Source organism: Macaca mulatta, chromosome 1 (assembly GCF_049350105.2).
Source record: "Macaca mulatta isolate MMU2019108-1 chromosome 1, T2T-MMU8v2.0, whole genome shotgun sequence".
Classification (NCBI taxonomy): domain Eukaryota; kingdom Metazoa; phylum Chordata; class Mammalia; order Primates; family Cercopithecidae; genus Macaca; species Macaca mulatta.
This window is the reverse complement of record NC_133406.1, coordinates 132,519,983-132,538,635: the sequence shown is the minus strand read 5'-3', so window position 1 is coordinate 132,538,635 and position 18,653 is coordinate 132,519,983. Positions and strand designations below refer to the sequence as shown.

General features: G+C 38.3%; 1 protein-coding gene across 5 annotated transcripts in view; it reads right to left on the bottom strand.

Moving 5' to 3' along the window:
* VAV3 (vav guanine nucleotide exchange factor 3) overlaps window positions 1-18,653 on the bottom strand; it is a 397,306-nt gene that overhangs the window by 289,364 nt on the left and 89,289 nt on the right. The window lies entirely within an intron of this gene.

Here is an 18,653-nt window from a genome sequence, read left to right as displayed (position 1 = left end):
TTGCAAAATGAAATGTGTTACTAAAAAGGATGCCAGATATGAGCTACTCCACATGTTACTATTTGTGAACACAAGGAGCAACAACAAAAAAATGTTTTCCCAAGTTCTTATCCTCAATTCCTATCTTCAGATATTTTTTATTTTCCAGAAATTAAATAAATGTCTAAAAAAAAACTTACATCTGTCTAGCTTTACTACCACAAATTAAAATTCTTGATAAAATTACAATGCAGTAAGTCAGACAAAACAATATTAAGCAGTAATTACTAAGGACAATCATTTACCACTATAGAAATATAATTTTGCAAAGAGTCAGGCAGATGAGTACAGACATTATATTAGTTAGCACATATAATCTGCTGAAAGCAAGTCCAATTAATGATAATTCAGACTTCCAAATAGTCAACACTAAATTTTTGTTGACCTGTCAAAAGATAATTAAACAAATGAGAAGTCAGGCAATCAGAGACATAGCTGAAAAAGTCTGTACAGTTATTATGCAAACCCCAGTCCCCTGACTCATTCCAAGAACCTTTTCTATTACACGCAACTCTGTTTCTAATTCCTCTTTGGAACTTAAAGGAAAATGTTTATAGGAAAATCTGACGCTCTACAATATACACTCATATGGCTATCGTTTTACACACACAGGAACAAAAAATGCCAGGCAGAAACATCAACTCCACCATCCATACTGACAGATCTTCTCATTTTAGGACAAATACTTTGTCTTCTTAGTAAGCCAGAGACAAAGAATTGGGTTAAATATGCAAGTCATTTTTCAAAACCACAAAAAATTACGATTTTTGTCAAATATTAGCAATTTCATATAGTACAGCCTATTTATCATCTAATTTTAAAAGGGTAATAAATTATTACATGACTACTGATAACTACTGAGCAATCAGTAGTAAATATTTTATGTATTTTGTTTTTTCTTTATTTCCATCCCTCTTTAACTCTTATTGAGTTCCTCAGAAAGATTAAGTATCTTTAATCTGAATTTGATGCAATTTATTCAATACAACTGTAGTGAAGAGAGGTTTCATTTTAAGATAGAAGAAAAATATGTAAGTAGAAATATGCAAAGAACTGCCTCTGTTCCATAAATCCAGTTTAAACACATATTTTATAAACTGATACTTTTCTAGCACATACTCATGGCAGGCAGTATGCTGAAAACCTTACATATGGCATTGTCTGTTTTAATCCTCCCCAAAACTGTACAAAGTAGATAAAATAATTTGATTTACAGTGAATAAACTATGGAACCATTCTTTTTCTCCTTAAATTGATTTTCTTAATTAACTGAAATCATTACTGAAACCTTGACTGCCTTGAGATTTTATGATCCTATGTGCCTGTGTTCACTCATATCAAAATCCAAAAAGTTAAACATTCAGAGGTATAAACATATGTATCAAAGAGAAGCTATCCGTGAAAGTAAAGATTTACTTGGTATTGTTACATTGCTAATATATTACTTTTAGCCAAAAAATAAATCAATCATCCCCTAAAGGAGTACTAAAGTACGTAAATAATATAGTAACACCATCCCTATTGTTTTACTATCCTTATTAAAAATCCTAAGTTAAATATAAATTTTAAATTTTGTTATAACTTTTTAGACTGTACTAACATTTTCCATGACACTGAGTGGTACGGATTTAGGGACAATGGAGAATATGAAATAAGGAAAAAAATTCAATTTCAACATTTTTCAACTTCTGTTTTACCACCGTAGACCTTCTTGTGGGTAAGGTCTTTTGGAAAAATCTGGGCTTTGTATCTTTTTCTGTAACAAAACTAAAAGCTATTGTCATAAAATATTCAGAATGAATGCAGAATGAAAGGGGGGAAGTTATCGACTGACTGTGCCTGATTCCTGTCTCAGAAAAAGAATTGTCAACTTTACCAAAAGACTTTGCTGGGCCTCTTAAAGGGTGAATGAAGAATGCTTCCTAGATTCCTTTTAGATCAGCTGGAGCTTGAGAGAGAAAAAATGTGGAATAAAGCTATACCGACTACATGGGAAATTTTTCATTAAAAAGAGGATAAAAATGTTATATTATTTACAAGACCCAACTTTGGGGCAGATTTTATTTATGTAACAAGTAATATATAATAACAACACAGGTAAAGAAAATGTTATCCTGAACAAACTACAACAACTCTGGCAATGATAAATGTAATAAAGAATATGCCTATACATTTTATACTTTTTGAGTTTAGGGAATTCTTGTCACTCTTAAGTGAGTTAACCACTCTTAAAGATATAACACCACCACAGTTTAAACTAAAGGAGGAAAATCCACTCAACTACAAGAAAATCTCCTTGCTTTCTTTCCATTGCTTTTCTATTAGCGGGCTAAGATTAAAAATGTGATCTTCATTTTGAGATCAACATATTGACAGCACTGAAAATAATACAAGATTTTCTAAAAACAGTTTCTTCTCTTCTAAACCACCCTTCAAAACTATTGCTTTTGAAATTTTAACTATATTTCTTAGAACAAAACTCTAAGAAAAATTTAAGTCAGATGCCATCTAAGAAAAATTTAAAAAGCAGTGAAACTTCTAGAACAGGGGTCCCCAACCCCCAGACCAGTACAGTCTGGTACACAGCAGGAGGTGAGCAGTGGGTGAGTGAGCATTACTGCCTGAGCTCTGCCTACGGTCAGATCGGCAAGGGCATTCGATTCTCATAGGAGCACGAAACCTACTGTGAACTGTGTATGCAAGGGATCTAAGTTGTGCACTCCTTGTAAGAATCTAATGCCTGATGATCTGAGGTGGAACAGTTTCACCCCCAAACCATTCCCTCAATATCCGGTCCATGGAAAAACTGTCTTCCATGAAACCAGTCCCTGGTACCTAAAAGGTTGGGGACTGATGCTCTAGATGAGAGTATCCTGGAAATGTGAGTCACAGCAAATATTTGGGTAAATGCTCCACAGAAATGAAATCCCATGGGCAAGAATATGACATCTCATTCTTTAAACATTCTTGAAACTATACAGTTCTTTTAGGCAGGGATAAATCAGAACTCTAACATTTTTGACAAAGTAAAAATGGCTTAAATACTGTCTAAATAATTTGTTGTTTGGGGTTTGGGTGTTTTTGTTTTCTCTTTTTTGTGGTTGTTTAGCCAGATAAAAATCTTAGCGTTCAATCACCTAAGACTCCAAAACTCTCAAAGACTCTTGAGGAGTGTTTTTTGTTTGTTTGTTTGTTTGCTTTTATGGAGACAGAGTCTTGTTCTGTCACTCAGGCTGGAGTAGAGTGGCACCATCACAGCTCACTGCAACCTTGACCTCCTCCCACCTCAGCCTCCTGAATAGCTGTGATTACCGGTGCACACCACCAAGTCCAGTTCATTTTTTAATTCTTTGTAGAGATGAAACCTCACTATGTTACTCAGGCTGGTCTCAAACTTCTGGGGCTCCAGTGATTCTCCACCCTCTGTTTCCCAAAGTGCTAAGATTACAGACGTTGAGTCACCACACCTAGCCCCTTGAGACATTTCTTTATTAAAAACCATGCTTTAGGATCTATTTGTCTAAAAGAATACATTCCTTGGATTTAAACTCTGTATGAAAACATGGAATAATTCTAGATAATTGATTTAGTGCTTAGCTGGTAATAGTCCTAAAATACTTGTAAACTGTTTAACATTATAGGGGTTATTTAAATCTTAAAAATATTTACTGAGTCCCTTTTACAGTGAATGCAAGCCAAGGCTTTTAAAAATCCCCTAAATTATAGAAAACTAAAGCTTTATTCAAACCCAAAGAGGAGCAGTATAAATCCAATATAAATACATCAAAAATGATCATCGCCTTTGGTAGATCATCAGAAAATTAAATTCAAATCAAGATATGTATAAAACTGCTAAAGAAAACATTTTTCTTAGACTCACGAAGACATGGCAACCAAAAGTAATGTCTGAACCTTTATTCAATCATGTCAAATTCAAAGAAACTAGCTATAAAATCCATTATGGGGAAAACTAGTAAAATTTGATATTTTAAATATCTGGATATTAAATAGTATCAGGGAAGTATTATTCACTTTGTTATATGTGATAAAGATATTATGGTTATAGAGAAAAATATGCTTATTTTGAGAGCTGCATTGTTTGAAGTATTTAGGAGACAAAAGTCATGATGCCTACCTATATTTACTTTTAAATTGTTCAGCAAAAATGGTGGTATGTATGTATTTATAATAGATAGTAGATGAATCAAACATGGTCACATGTTAGTTTTTGGTTTTGACATGGGGTCTCACTCTATCTCCCAGGCTAGAATGCAGTGGCATGATCCTGGCTCAATGCAGCCTCCACATTCTTGACTCAAGCCATCCTCCTACCTCAGCCTTCCAAGTACCTGGGACTACACGTGCATGGCACCACACCTGGCTAATTTTTGTATTTTTTTGTAGAGACAGAAATAATTTTTCAATAGTAGGTGTATGAGTGGTGATTGTGGTAGTTTTCTAGGTTTTATATGTTTAGGTATCTATGATAATTTAAGTTCTTAGGCTTTTAATTTAGCATTTTCCAAATTACCACTGGGAACAAAGGCTTTAAGCTAGTTCATGAACTCATTTCTGGATTAACCTGGTGGATTTCTTTTTTACTTGACTCAAGGCTGCTGAGAGATCACTGCAATCCTCAGACTACTTGGTATGATGACAGTGTTCCTTTCTTTAAATGGCTTCTATTCTCCTTCAATTTTAAATTTCTCAACCTTTAACTGTACTGTTTCATATGTGTTATCATAATCAGACATCTCAAATGACCCACAGAAGACAAAGTTATAATCAAAAAAGAAAGAACTGAGGAGACTATGTTTATTTCATTTTAAGAAGAGAAGCCGAGCACGGTGGCGTGCACTTGCAGTCTCGGCTACTCGGGAGGCTGAGGCACAAGGACTGCTTGTGCCCAGGACTTTGAGTCCAGCCTGGGCAACACAGTGAGACTCTATCTTTTACAAAAGAAAAGAAGGCAACGAAGAAGAAAAGACTTACAGAAACATGATAACAATCTTCAAATATTTGAACGATTGTCCTACAGAAGGTGTAGAAATTCTGTGCTGCTCTAAAACCAATGTTAGAAAATTTAGAAAGATAGATTATGCTTTATTATTAGTGATGAATTTCTAGACAATTCATTACCATAACTGGATCCATAATTGGAACTGTTGCTACTTAAGAAATTTCTGTTATATCTCTAGGAATTGTTCAAATACTACAGAAGGGATTCCAACCGTGAGTCCAAAATGGTATAGAAAAAAAGGGATATATGCGTTTGATTGCTTATTTTTTTTTTTTTTTTTTTTTTTTGAGACGGAGTCTCGCTCTGTCACCCAGGCTGGAGTGCAGTGGCCAGATCTCAGCTCACTGCAAGCTCCGCCTCCCGGGTTCACGCCATTCTCCTGCCTCAGCCTCCGGAGTAGCTGGGACTACAGGCGCCCGCCACCTCGCCCGGCTAGTTTTTTGTATTTTTTAGTAGAGACGGGGTTTCACCGTGTTAACCAGGATGGTCTCGATCTCCTGACCTCGTGATCCGCCCGTCTCGGCCTCCCAAAGTGCTGGGATTACAGGCTTGAGCCACCGCGCCCGGCCCTGATTGCTTATTTATCTTTCTACACATCTATTTATTTGGAAAATCCTGGGGGCAGTCTACTGAACAAAATCCAAGTAAACAAAGCTAAAAATACTTCAACAATTTTTTGTAAAAGCCAATGCTAATTAATGTCATCTCCCTTTCATCATTATACTTCATAGTAACTTTGCTAAAATTTTAAATTGCTGTCTCCCCAGGAAACTGTACTTTATCATCTAGCAGCCAATAAATTCTAATTTTTCTGCTGCTTCTTCCCAAAAGCCTAAGGGTATTAGGAAAAATCAGCAGTGATTTTGGTAAAGAATCCTTGTTAAATTTTATAGATACAAGGAACAGATGCATAGCTAATTCTAACATGAATCTATAGCCCTCTATGTATGTTTTTATTACTCTACCCACTCCATATCCAATGCTATCAATCATCATTAAAATTTGACCTAGACTGACCAATAAAAATAGTGTCCAGTGTCTGCCCATATCCTAATACAACCATTCTAGTTTGATCATCTTGTCTAAGATGAATTATAAATATGCAGCTACTTTAAAAGACAACTCAAAGAGTGCAAATGATTCAGCACACAATCTATAAGGCACCTGCTTACTCAGAAGCAGCAAGCAGCATCCTTCATTTCCTCTACACAGAAACAAAGAATGAGAATAGCAAGGTAAACCCTACACCTAAGGTCACCAAGCACATTGCTGTGTAAAATTAATTGTGTGTACACATGCATACACACTTCAGTGGGGAATGTTCTGAAAGATGTAAAAACCATTCACTTATTCTAACCTAATGATTTTTGACTGCTCTACGCACTGGCCTGTCCTGACACCACTGGTCCTCAGACACTATATTGATTTAGCACAACTTTTCATGTCCAAAGAGCATTATAATTGGCATTGAGGCAAATCAGAGAAAGGGCCGTAATCGGCTAATATTTCTTCAATGCAGTTCTCCAAAGACACAGGTGCTTTAGGTGGAAAACAAGTGACTCAGAAACTAAACTCTATCCAGAGGAAGCCTGCGCAGCCAGACTCCACACAGCTGCAGTGACTGCCAAGCATTGTTCCCTGTAGTTGTTTGGTGCTCATACCACTACTGGTGCACACTTCCTCTGCCTAATCCTGTGCAAATGAGAGCATTCATCCAGTTCCACCCGCACACTACCCGTCTCACTAAGCATGGGAAGCAAACACCAGCCTCCTTTATTCCTACAGATGTGCATAAGCCATTAAAAAAAAGAAGACACAGAAAATAAACATGGAAAGTGCCATCCTCCTTTTCTAGGAGATCTTGTTGATAGGAAATACACAAGCACAACAGTCAAAGGCCAAGAGTTCTGCCTCGCTGCTGTTTGTATAGAAAAGTAAATTGGCTATTAATATTTCATGCACTGGAATTAACCAGTTCTCCTTACAGATTTCTCATCCATCATATTTACAATAACAATTTATTGCAAGCAAATGAAGACGCAATGACCTCCATACATAACTTGGATAAACTACATCTTACCCTTAAGCCAAAGTGACAAGGTCAAGGATCTCTGAACACAGCTCAGATAGGATATGGCCCAACAACTAAGGCTAGGAATTAGAATATGTGCATTAGTGAGCATATATGTACCATAGCCTTGGAAATACAGACAAATATTCCTAGAAGGTTTCCTATTACACAGAAAGAAAATATTTTCCATTTTTAATAGAAACTATAAACCCACAATTTCTAAGTGTTCTACCAGGGACCAAGCTTCCACTAGATAATCAGTAAGTACCAAAAAAACCCAACCAAGCAACCAACTGAACATCAAAAGAAGGAACAAAGGGAAACTTTAGGATGGCACGATACAGCAAAAATCATAGAAAAATGAAACATACCTACTTGGTTGTAAAATATATTTACAGAAATTGAGAGTAAATGCCACTAGAATTCTCCTACATTAACTTGAAATACACTGTAAGTTACTCTTGCTCTTGCTCCGTTATTTCCCTTGCAATAAACCCTACTTTCCCTGCCCCCCCGCCAGGTTTCCCGGCCTCACTGTTCTCTCTTCTCATCCTCTCACCACTCACTTCAATTCTTAAACATCCCAAATCTCTCAAACTCTAGGACTCTTTTATAGTTGCTCTAGTAAAGGTCTGCATCAGTTTTTAACCAGACTGCCTCAGTCTCAAGCCTGCTCCTCCTACCACTGGCATTACAATTGTCCACTATAGCCTCCCCCACTGACAGAATGCTTAGCTCAAGCAAGCACTCAGCAGGTCATCTCCTGTCTATCTGTTAAAAAGTACTCACTGGCCCTTTGTCAAAATCAGTGCAGACCCTGCAAGACCTCAAGGGCCCTCATACTCCGGCCCCAATCTCTGTTGGACCTCAAGATCCAGCTTGCCCCTGCTGCATCTGATGCTCAAGCTATGAGGACTATCAGCGGAACCCCAAAATTCCACGTGGATTACTTCAGCATCTTCCTAAATAACTTTCCCTCTACTTACGTATATAGATACATATATTAAGGAATCCTTGAAACAGCAAAGAGAAGTTCGATTTCAGTTCTCAAACTAGATTTCCAGTTTTGGAAATACACTCAGTAGCTATGCCAAATGCAGACGTAAAATCTAGGTGATATCTTTATCATGCTTTTAGCTCTTTATGATGCCTTTTTCTCTCCAGAAGTACATGTACAGTCAAGTTTTTTCTCTCTCTAAAAGTTTACAATTTTAAGGGAATGTCAATATTACCAAAAATGAAGCATACCCAGGTTTAAAAGCCCCTGCAAAAGAGCCTATATATAAACAACCTAAAATGTATGAGAGAGCCTAAGCCTTGATGTTTTCAGAGAGGATTACACAACTAACAATCATCAAAGCAAAACATTACTTAAATGCAATGTATACGTATTACATCTACCAATAAGTGGCATTTTAGAATCAGAAGAATATCAGAGTTGAACAAACTGAGGCCAAGTTAAAGGACTAGCCCAAGGGGATCTACTGGAAGAGGTAGGACAGAATCTACTTAAATGTGCTTTATAACTTATTGAAAACTTAATTTAAATAAGAGGGCAAGGGCCAGTCATGGTGGCTCATGCCTATAATCCAAGCACTTTGGGAGGCTGAGGTGGGTGGATCACTTGAGCTCAAGAGTTTGAGGCCAGTCTAGGCAACATGGTGAAACCCTGTCTCTACAAAAAATGTAAAAAATAGCCGGCTGTGGTGGCATGCATCTGTAGTCCCAGCTACTCGGGAGGCTGAGGTGGAAGGATTGCTTCAGTCAGAGAGGTGGAGGGTGCAGTAAGCCAAGATTGCATCACTGCACTCCAGCCTAGGCATGGAGGGTGAAACCCTGTCTCAAAAAATAAGAAGTAAATGCGTGGTAGTACTAGCATCCTCTTCCCCCTGGGCTGTCAGTATTTCAAATGGTTTTCCTTTCTAGTCTGTCTAAAGTGGCTTCTTCCAGCTGCTCATCATTGTACTCTGTTTCTTTCCTCAGTGGCACCTATCACTGGTTGTAATTATCTTGTTTGTTTATGTTTTACCAATTTGTTTCCTTAACTTGGACAGTGATGGACAGTGACAGTGCCTTGAGAGCAGGGGGTCTTGACTACCTGCTCCTCCACCCTGATAAAGCAGCACGTGGCATACAAATACTTGTATGAGGAATCCAATGAGGAAGTGACAGGTGAATTACTCAGGAGTTACCTCTGACTGAGCCTTACCCCCTACCCCACACTGCATTGGTTGCTTTTCCCACAGAATTCAATTCACAGTCTTCACCACAATTCCATGAAGCAGGGATCCTCATCAGGGCCATTTTACAGATCAAAACGTGAAGGCTCTGAGAGGCTAAGCAACTTTCCTGTACACAGGTGGCTGGGGGCAGGTTAGGGTGAAAGTCAGTTTTACTTGATCTCAAAGTCTCAGGAGGAGCTGAGGAAAAGAGCCAATGTAATGTGTCAAGGTCCAATTTCTGTGGGGCAGAGAAGTAGGGGGAAGGTCCCAGTTGAAACTGAGGGAATGAGCAGAGACAAGTAGCAAAGCCAGGCTCAGAAGACTCAATATATCCAAGAACCAACTAAGTCCAGAGCTCTGGATAAAGCACATATTCTCAGATTTTAAGCAGTGTGTCAGTGTGTGTATGAGTGTAATGAGTGTACATGATCTTGAATTGAGTCACTGCCGACAAGAGACTAAAGGGAATGAAAAGAAAGGGCATTCCAGGCAAAGGAAACAATAAATATTAATCTGGTGAGTCATGATGATTTAGTAATTTGGAAGGACTTAAGCAAGCAAGTTTATGGGAGTAGGAAAGTGAGAAATAATGTTAGAAAGGTAGGCAGAAGCCTGATCTTGAAGAATCTTGTGTGGCTTGTAAAAGAGTTTAGATGTTATTCTCTTATAAAAAACAGGGATCCACTATCAAGTTTTAAACCCGTTACAGGTAGTTAGACAGGCAAGAGTGGGCAGGAAAGGGTTCTGCCAGCCACTAGGACTGTCAGGTGAAGGTTTGGCAATTATCACACTGCCTCTCTAAAAGTGATAATGTGGCAGCTGATGCTGGGGGGGAGTGGTGGGGGAAGCCACTTCCTGATGGTCCACACCTGTTGCACTAAAGTGTTAACTGAATGCAGGCACCAGAGAGAAGCAATTTCCTGGGCGTGTGCAGTAAGAGACAAGATGGCAGAGTATGAGTTTCCAGGGGCACTCCACCAGAAAAAGGAAAAACGTCTCAGATGGGCATGCATACAACATCCTAAACACAGTGTGTGTGCTCACTTCCCAAGGATAAGGAGGGCACTGGGCTCGCAGGCAACCCACCCTAAAGGAAGAATTATGGGAAAGGGGCCAGCTTCTAAAGTCCTAGGATCAAGGTTAAACACCACACTTGACCTCGGTGTCTGCTTGGGTCTGTTCCAAGCATACTTTTCTTTCTTTCCTGTTCTAAAGCCTTTTAAAATAAACTTCCACTCCTGCTCTGAAACTTGCCTCGGTCTCTTTTTCTGCCTTATGCCCCTCAGTCAAATTATTTCTTCTGAGGAGGCAAGAACTGAGATTCCTGTTGACCTATACAGATTCGCCACTGGTAACTCAGATACCTTCCCCTGGTGACAAACCCACGAGTAAAATGATCAGATCTACATTTTTGGAAGATTATCTTGAAAATTAGCTTGAAACTATTCAAAACTGATGGCAAGAAGACACCTAGAAGACCATTTCAATAATCCCAGTGATAAGTACCTCAACTAAAGGCAAAAGCAAGGAGGGTTAAAGAAAAGGCATTTAGGCTGGGTGTGGTGGCTCACGCCTATAATCCAGCACTTTGGGAGGCAGAGGCGGGTGGATCACCTGAGGTCAGGAGTTCAAGACTAGCCTGGCCAACATGGCAAAACCCCGCCTCTACTAAAAATACAAAAAATTACCCAGGCTTGACGGTGCACACCTGTAGCCCCAGCTACTCGGAAAGCTGAGGCAGGAGAATCGCTTGAACCTGGGAGGCTGAGGCTGCAATGAGCCAAGATTGTGCCACTGTACTCGAGCCTGGGCAACAGAGCGAGACTTCCATCCCAAAAAAAAAAAAAAGGCATTTGTAACCATTTAGTTCCTGGCAGGGTGAACAAAACAAGGAACATTACCAAAATAGAAATAAGTCTCCAAAGGAAAAAAAAAAAAAGTACTTCAGTTTTCTACATAATAAGTTTGAAGCAATCATGTGATACCTGAATAGCATGACACCTAAATACCTAATATCATGTGCAAATATGAGAAATTCTGGAGTAAACAAAAGTTTGTTTTTCTCACTGCAGGACTTTTCAGTTCCTTTACTATGCTGTATCTCATAAATACAATATGCAGTGTTTACCGAACTCACTGGAACAAGAATATTTTTCTCCAGTCTTCCTATTACCATTTCTTAGGACAATAGGATTCTTTGCAAAGTTATCTGGGAAATATTATTCTAGAAGTTTTCAACAGTCTTTAGTTTAGAGAAGAGTAAAGAGTTTATTGAACTGACTCAAAAATAATTAGGAGCAGACTAAAAAATGAACTTGAATAATCACTAAGGTATAAAAAATGTCTTTGCATGGCTCGGGTACTAAGGTTCTGTAAGAGGAGGTAAGAATGGAAAAATCTGCCAAGTATTAAATACCCCTACAAAAGGGAAAAAGATGAGAAGGTTGCTAAAAAGGTCAACTCGATCCAAAAACAAAGGAGGGGAATAGTGCTAATGATCCGGGAATTGTGTTAACAGCCAGCCAGACACATATATTAGGGAAGGCTAGAAAGTTGTTCCCCCCTCCTCTGCCTAAAAAAAGATAGCCTTGGAACAAGCTATCTTTGTTCAGGGAGGAATCACTGCAGAGCTCCCCCTTAGTTATGTAAATACAGGCAAGCCTCCTACTGCTCAAGGGGACAAAGCAAAGGAGGCCTTGGTGAGTGGAGGTTGACTCCTGACAGTACTCCTTGCCAAGCTGAGCCAGCTCTAGGCTGAAAGTTGGCTCATTTGTGGGAAAATTCCAGACCCTTGAGGGAGGAAAAATACTGGGGATCCCAAATGCCACTCTGAGACTGGAAGTTGGTACCCTGTAAGGGCTGAATGAGGAGGACGTGACCCAACTTCGCTGACAGAATACAAGGAGTCCCTGAATAGAATTCATCACAGAGCTAGGGAGATATGGCCTGGCCAGGCTCAATGCAAAAGCGAAAATGCTATAGGGATGAACGAAAGTTGTGTGGGTAGTATGGGGTTGAGAAGGGATGAAAATACAAGGGCACTGCTAGCATCAGAGAACTAAAGCTGTCCCACAGAACCAGTCTTGTGCAGTAGCACCACACTAGCAGACAGAGAGATCAAGCTTCCGTGGGGCTTTAAGGCAAGGCTGATTTAAGCCCCATGGACTATAGAAAGCCCAGAGATTTCTGGATAATTTGAGTGGGAAATACTTCAAGAGAGAAATGTCAAAGGTGTTTTATGTCAAACAAGTACCTAGAAAGATTTACACACTAAAATAATTCTTCCTGCTTACATATGTATATATGAAAAAATGTTTCCAGGTGTTGATTAATGTGTGTGTACTAGATAATAAGGATCTTTCAAGCCATGCCAAGGTGAGGTCCCTGGGGCCACCTGTAGCCAAGAAAGGCTCAGGAGCCTTTGCTTGGGAGGGTTTTCTTGTGACAGGGAAAGCCAGGCAGATTTCACAAAGATTAGACAGGTAGTAGTAAACCACTGCAGGCTCTCAAATAGCTTGTCAGGATGCCTGCGGTGACCTTCTCAACCTCAAGATCTATGATATTTCTGGAATCAACGGTAAGGAAAAGAAAGCATTTACTATGAAACTGGGACTGTACTTCTTATTTACATGCTGCAAAATAGGTTCTGGGACTTTGTCTTTATTGAGACTTTGTCTTTACTGAGTATAAGATAGAAGATGTAGAGGCTTAACAAATGGTCTCCAACTTACCTGGAACTTGGGTAATAAAAGTTAACATATCTACAAACCTGAAATCATTTAACTGGTGAAACACAGTGAATCACTTAGATTTCTCTCACTCTTGGTTGAGAGAACCAGTGAAAACTGGCTCAAAAATGAGGAAAGGAGGAATGTATTGGTTCATGGAAAAACCTATAGATATATATTCAGCTTTGGGCACAGCATTGATTCCCACTTCACATGGTGTCACTAGGTTCATCTTCAACCCTATTTCCTCTGAACTGGGTCCATTTTGAAACTCCATATGGTACCCGGATGGCTACAGCTCCTCGAAGCCTCAGACTAGAGAAAAATAAAACTACCCTTGCAAATGTCTTATTGGTCGCAACTGAGTGACTCACCCCATTCCTGAACCATCACTATGTGGTCAAAGGCATGGGATATAATTGATAAAACCATCCAAACTCTACAATTGAGAAGGAGGAAAGTGCGGTTTCTCAAAGAAGATCCAAGGCCACAGAAGGAAAGAGAAAAGATGATTGTGCAAAATAAACTAGAATAGTGCTATACAGCATTAGAAAGAATAAATTTTATTTCTTATCTCACCCTTCTAATATCATTAGATCTCTTGCACTTAATTCAAAATTCAACACCTATGTTTACCAACGAATCCCACAACCATTAAAAATAATAACAGTGGTAATAACAGTAACAACAAGAGTACTTACCTTGGACCTTGACACTCTGTTAAGCACCTGACATACATGATTTCATTTAATACCCACCTAAACTCAATACACGGATGAGGAAACTGAAGCTCAAAGAAGCTAAGTTACTTGCCCAAGACTATCTACTAACAGGGAGCTAACTGGATTCCAAACCAAGATCCAACTCAGAAACCATGTATTGTTTTGTTTTTTAATTTTTTATTTCCACAGGTTTTGGGGGAACAGGTGGTATCTGGTTACATAAGTAAGTTCTTTAGTGGTGATTTGTGAGATTTTGGTGCACCCATCACCCAAGCAGTATACACTGAACCCAGTTTGTAGTCTTTTATCCTTCACCTCCTTTTCACACTTTCCCCTGAGCCCCCAAGGCCACTGTATCATTCTTACACCTTTGCATCCTCATAGCTTAGCTCCCACATATGAGTGAGAACATACAATGTTTGGTTTTCCATTCCTGAGTTACTTCACTTAGAATAGTAGTCTCCAGTTCCATCCAGGTTGCTGCAAATGCCATTAATTCTTCCTTTGTATGGCTGAGTAGTATTCCATCATACATACAATTTCTTTATCCACACTGATAGATGGGCATTTGGGCTGATTCCACATTTTTGCCATTGTGAATTGTGCTGCTATAAACATGGGTACGCAAGAATCTTTTTCGTACAATAACTTATTTTCCTCTGGGTAGATACCCAGTGGTGGGACTGCTGGATCAAATGGTAGTTCTACTTTCAGTTGTTTAAGGAATCTCCACACTGTTTTCCATAGTGGTTGTACTACTTTACATTCCCACCAGCAGTGTAGAAGTGTTCCCTGATTACCACATCCATGTCAGCATCTATTATTTTTTGATTTCTCAATTATGGCCATTCTTGCAGGAGTAAGGTGGTATCCCGTTGTGGTTTGGATTTGTATTTCTCTGACCATTAGTGATACTGAACATTTTTTCCTATGTTCGTTGGCCATTTGTATGTCTTCTTTTGAGAATTGTGTATTCACGTCCTTAGTCCACTTTTTGATGGGATTGTTTGTTTTATTTTTCTTGCTAATTTGTTTGAGTTCCTTATAGATTTTTGATATTAGTCCTTTGTTTGATGTATGAATTGTGAAGAATTTCTCCTACTCTGTGGGTTGTCTGTTTACTCTGCTGACTGTTCATTTTGCTGTGAAGAAGCTCTTTAGTTCAATTCTTAACTAAAATACAACTCTTTCTCTCTCTCTCTCACAATAATTTTCTTACCTATATCCCTGACTCACCCCTAAGCTGATGCTCTGAATTCCTTTTGACAGTGCCTGTGCTGAACCTGAACATGATGAAACTATCCTATTGCAATTCAAATCAACTGGACCTACCACTGGCCAGGTGTGGATACTCTTTGATTTAAGAAAACATATCACTTTACACTGTGTGTCACGGGAAGCAGGCCCTTTACACTCACCCAGAGGCAGGGTAAGGAGCTGACTTTAGTCACTCATCTGGACAGTGTCAGCCTGACTTCTATTACCCTCTAGAAATTGTCTCATTAAAGAAAAAAATCCCATGTGCTTCTGCACAGTAAATGTGCCAACAGACGGCTCAGTAGGAAACATTTCCAAAAAGTGAGTTAATCATAAAATGATGATTGAAACAGTTATGGGAAATTATTTATATACCATATGGAAATGAACAAAGTTACAGATACTGTCACAACGTCAAAAAAAAAAATACAGCGTATTTCTAATATTATTCCAGGAAAAACATTTTAATTACATTTCTTAAGCAAATAAGTTAACAAGATTTTCCCTATTTTTGTTAAAGCCAGAAAGAGATTCATCTTTTTTCAAAAGTAAGACAGTAAATGGTTTTTCAAAACATAAACCCTCAACACCCCCCATCCCCCATTCCCCGCTCTGCCCCGACTAGGCCTCAGCAGTCTTAGACAAGAAGTCTCCCTCTTTCAGGAACTTTTTTCAGTATTTAACAACCCTGAAGAGTGACAGTCGTATTTAACTTCACGGCCTCTGCTGACTCTTCAATGAGTTCAAGTTACTAAACTCACTCCTCTTTCCTGTATGATTAAAAAAAAAAAAAAGTGTAGAAAGCATTTCAAACTATTCTAACTTTTGTTGATGTTGGTGGACTTGGAAGTGAATTACTACTGAGGAAATAGCTCAATGCTAAGAATTAAAGGTAGCACTGAAAGGCAGATTTATCATAAGCTCTTCCAGAGGAGCCCAAATGGATGCTCTTCACCATCTCACAAAATACAAATTATTATTTGTGTTAATACTGTTTCCAGGATTTTCCAAAAGAAAACACATCCATATCAAGCCTAAGATTCAAAACAAATTTCCTAAACCCCAAAGAGAGGGAGAGCTTGGACAAAGATTAGTGAGCAGAAAACACCACAATGAGAAAAGGGGGAGGAGAATGTAGCTAAGAATTGATTGCATGTGTATAGATGAGAATCGGTGAATCACATGCCTCTTTAGAGTTAACAACTTTAACCACCACCGGGCTGCAGACTCATGCATTATCCTAAATCTTTCCTTTCTTTCTAAAGTATAATTAGATGCCAAGTAACACATCACCTGTGTTTTTTAATTTTATAAATTCCTTTAATTTTCTTCTATAAGTTCATCCTTTTCCCTGACCATCCACAGAGCAGTGAGACCCAAAACACAGACAGTGGACAAGAAAAACAGGACTGAGAAGCCAGAGGCCTGAGCTCCAGATCTTGTTCCTCTTCCCAAGCAAGGAGACCCTTGAATCACTATCTAAGCACTTCCTCATGTCTTAGCTTCCTCATCTGAAGAATGTCTTCACAAGATTATGAGAATCAAATGAAGTCAGTAATATTAAGCACTCTGAAAACTTCAAATGCTATAAAAACACTAAGTGCTGCTATCATAATTAATACATTCTTTGGAAAAAAGGTGCCAAATACACATGAATTCCAGATTTACCAATGTAGGAATTGAGGCAGACAGAAGAGCACACATAGATGTTTTTCATTTTAAGTTAATAGAAAATTTAATTAAATCCTAAGGAATGGAGGAAAATAACCTATCCACATCCTGTTAAAATGTATATATTCACGACATCAGAAATCATTTTTCTGCTGAATTAACACTCTATTCACATTTTTTCAACTTCAAAATTTAAAACTACAAGAATTATTTCAGTTCCGTTACCCACAAGCTAGGACCTATAAATGGGAAAAATAATAGTACCCACATGTTGGGATTGACGTGCTGATTCCCTCAATATACGCAAAGCACATGTTATGTGCTATGTGAATGTTTGCACTATGGTACAGTAGTAGTAGAGAATCAGCTAGACTTGAGTTCAAACTGCTGCTTCAATCCCCAATAGATATGTGATTTGGGATGCAGATTTTCTCATCTGTACAATGAAAACAAAATGTAATACCTACCTCCTAATGATGTCACAATTTTAAAAATTATACATGAAGACTGAAACTGCATATTTTAAGTGTTAAATAGTGTTGGTATTGGCAGTTTTTACTTAGAGTATATAATGCTTAATATTATCAGTGTCGGTAAATTATGAAGTGATATCACAAATTCTTTAACTTTCAGTGTTTTCTTTAGATCATACAGTTCTAAAGAGATAGCTACTCCAATCTTGGCAGTAGCAAAATGTAAGTGACTATAATATAGGTTCAAGTTCTAAACCACAATCTCATGTTTAATTCTGTTTCAGATCTACCACTGCTAAAATATTTTAAGCAGTCAAAAATACATTTATCCTTGAGAAGCATACAGTTTGTGCTTTCACATTCAATTTTTTGTATTATCAACTCTCCTACAAAGCTTCCATTTTCTAATCAATCTAGCATGCAATCTCATTCCAGTAGAACAATACCATGCATTTTAAAGTATTTATATATTTTTCCGACACTTATCAACACCATTTCTTGCAAATTTAAATGAAAAATAAATAGTTCCTTAATGAGCTTTAAAAAGCCAAGACTTTTTCAATTTTCATTTCCCCAATTCATTTTCATTTTTCATTTCCCCAAAAGAGAGGGTGAAAATAGAGGAAAATCAAAGAAGAATTTTTTAAAGGTGCAGGAGGAATAGGGGAAGGATAAAAGAAAAATAAAGCCAGAAATATCTCCAGTGTTTTTCAGGGCCAACAGCTTACAGAAGTGTCCACCTCACCCATGCTTCGTGGCCACAGACAAGTGTGCTCCCATTTCCTTACTAGGGGCTTGGCTTTCAGTTCCTTGTACTCATTATCATCTTCTATCCTCCATCACTTTTTGGACCCCAAGAACCCCAAGACAGTTAAATCACAGCTTTCCAGAGATTAAAGGAATCTTAGAAACCACATTCTTACCCCCTCCCCCTTCCTTTTGTACAGCTTTCCAAGCTGGCAGGCAGCCTGATACCCGAGAAGGCTGGTGACTTCTAGATCGCAAAATGACCACAGGTTAAGACCAGAGAGAGAACCAGGGCCTTCCCCCTCCCCAGGTAGAGTGGCTTCCCCATATGCACAGTATTTCAGCATCAAATTTCTTATATTTCTGTCTCAAGTTTATGCTGTTTAGCAAAGAGCAATCCATTGGTTATTTCTAATGAAAATATTACATCTCAGAGATCAAAAAATGTGTACTCTCAAACAGCCTTTTGATAAGACACTAGCACCTGAATTACAAGAGTAAGGACAAACTTCTTAATAGCACTAGCTTTTTTCCTCCTTATTTGCTTATTTTCATAATGCAATTACATCAGCATGGGCTAAAGTCCTGTCACCTTAATTACCTATTTTATGGCTAGTTACTTGTGAGAGGTTTATGTCCATTCACTTCATAATAAATCACCATAATTTCTGAAAGGATGATTTGTTTCACTTATTATACACGT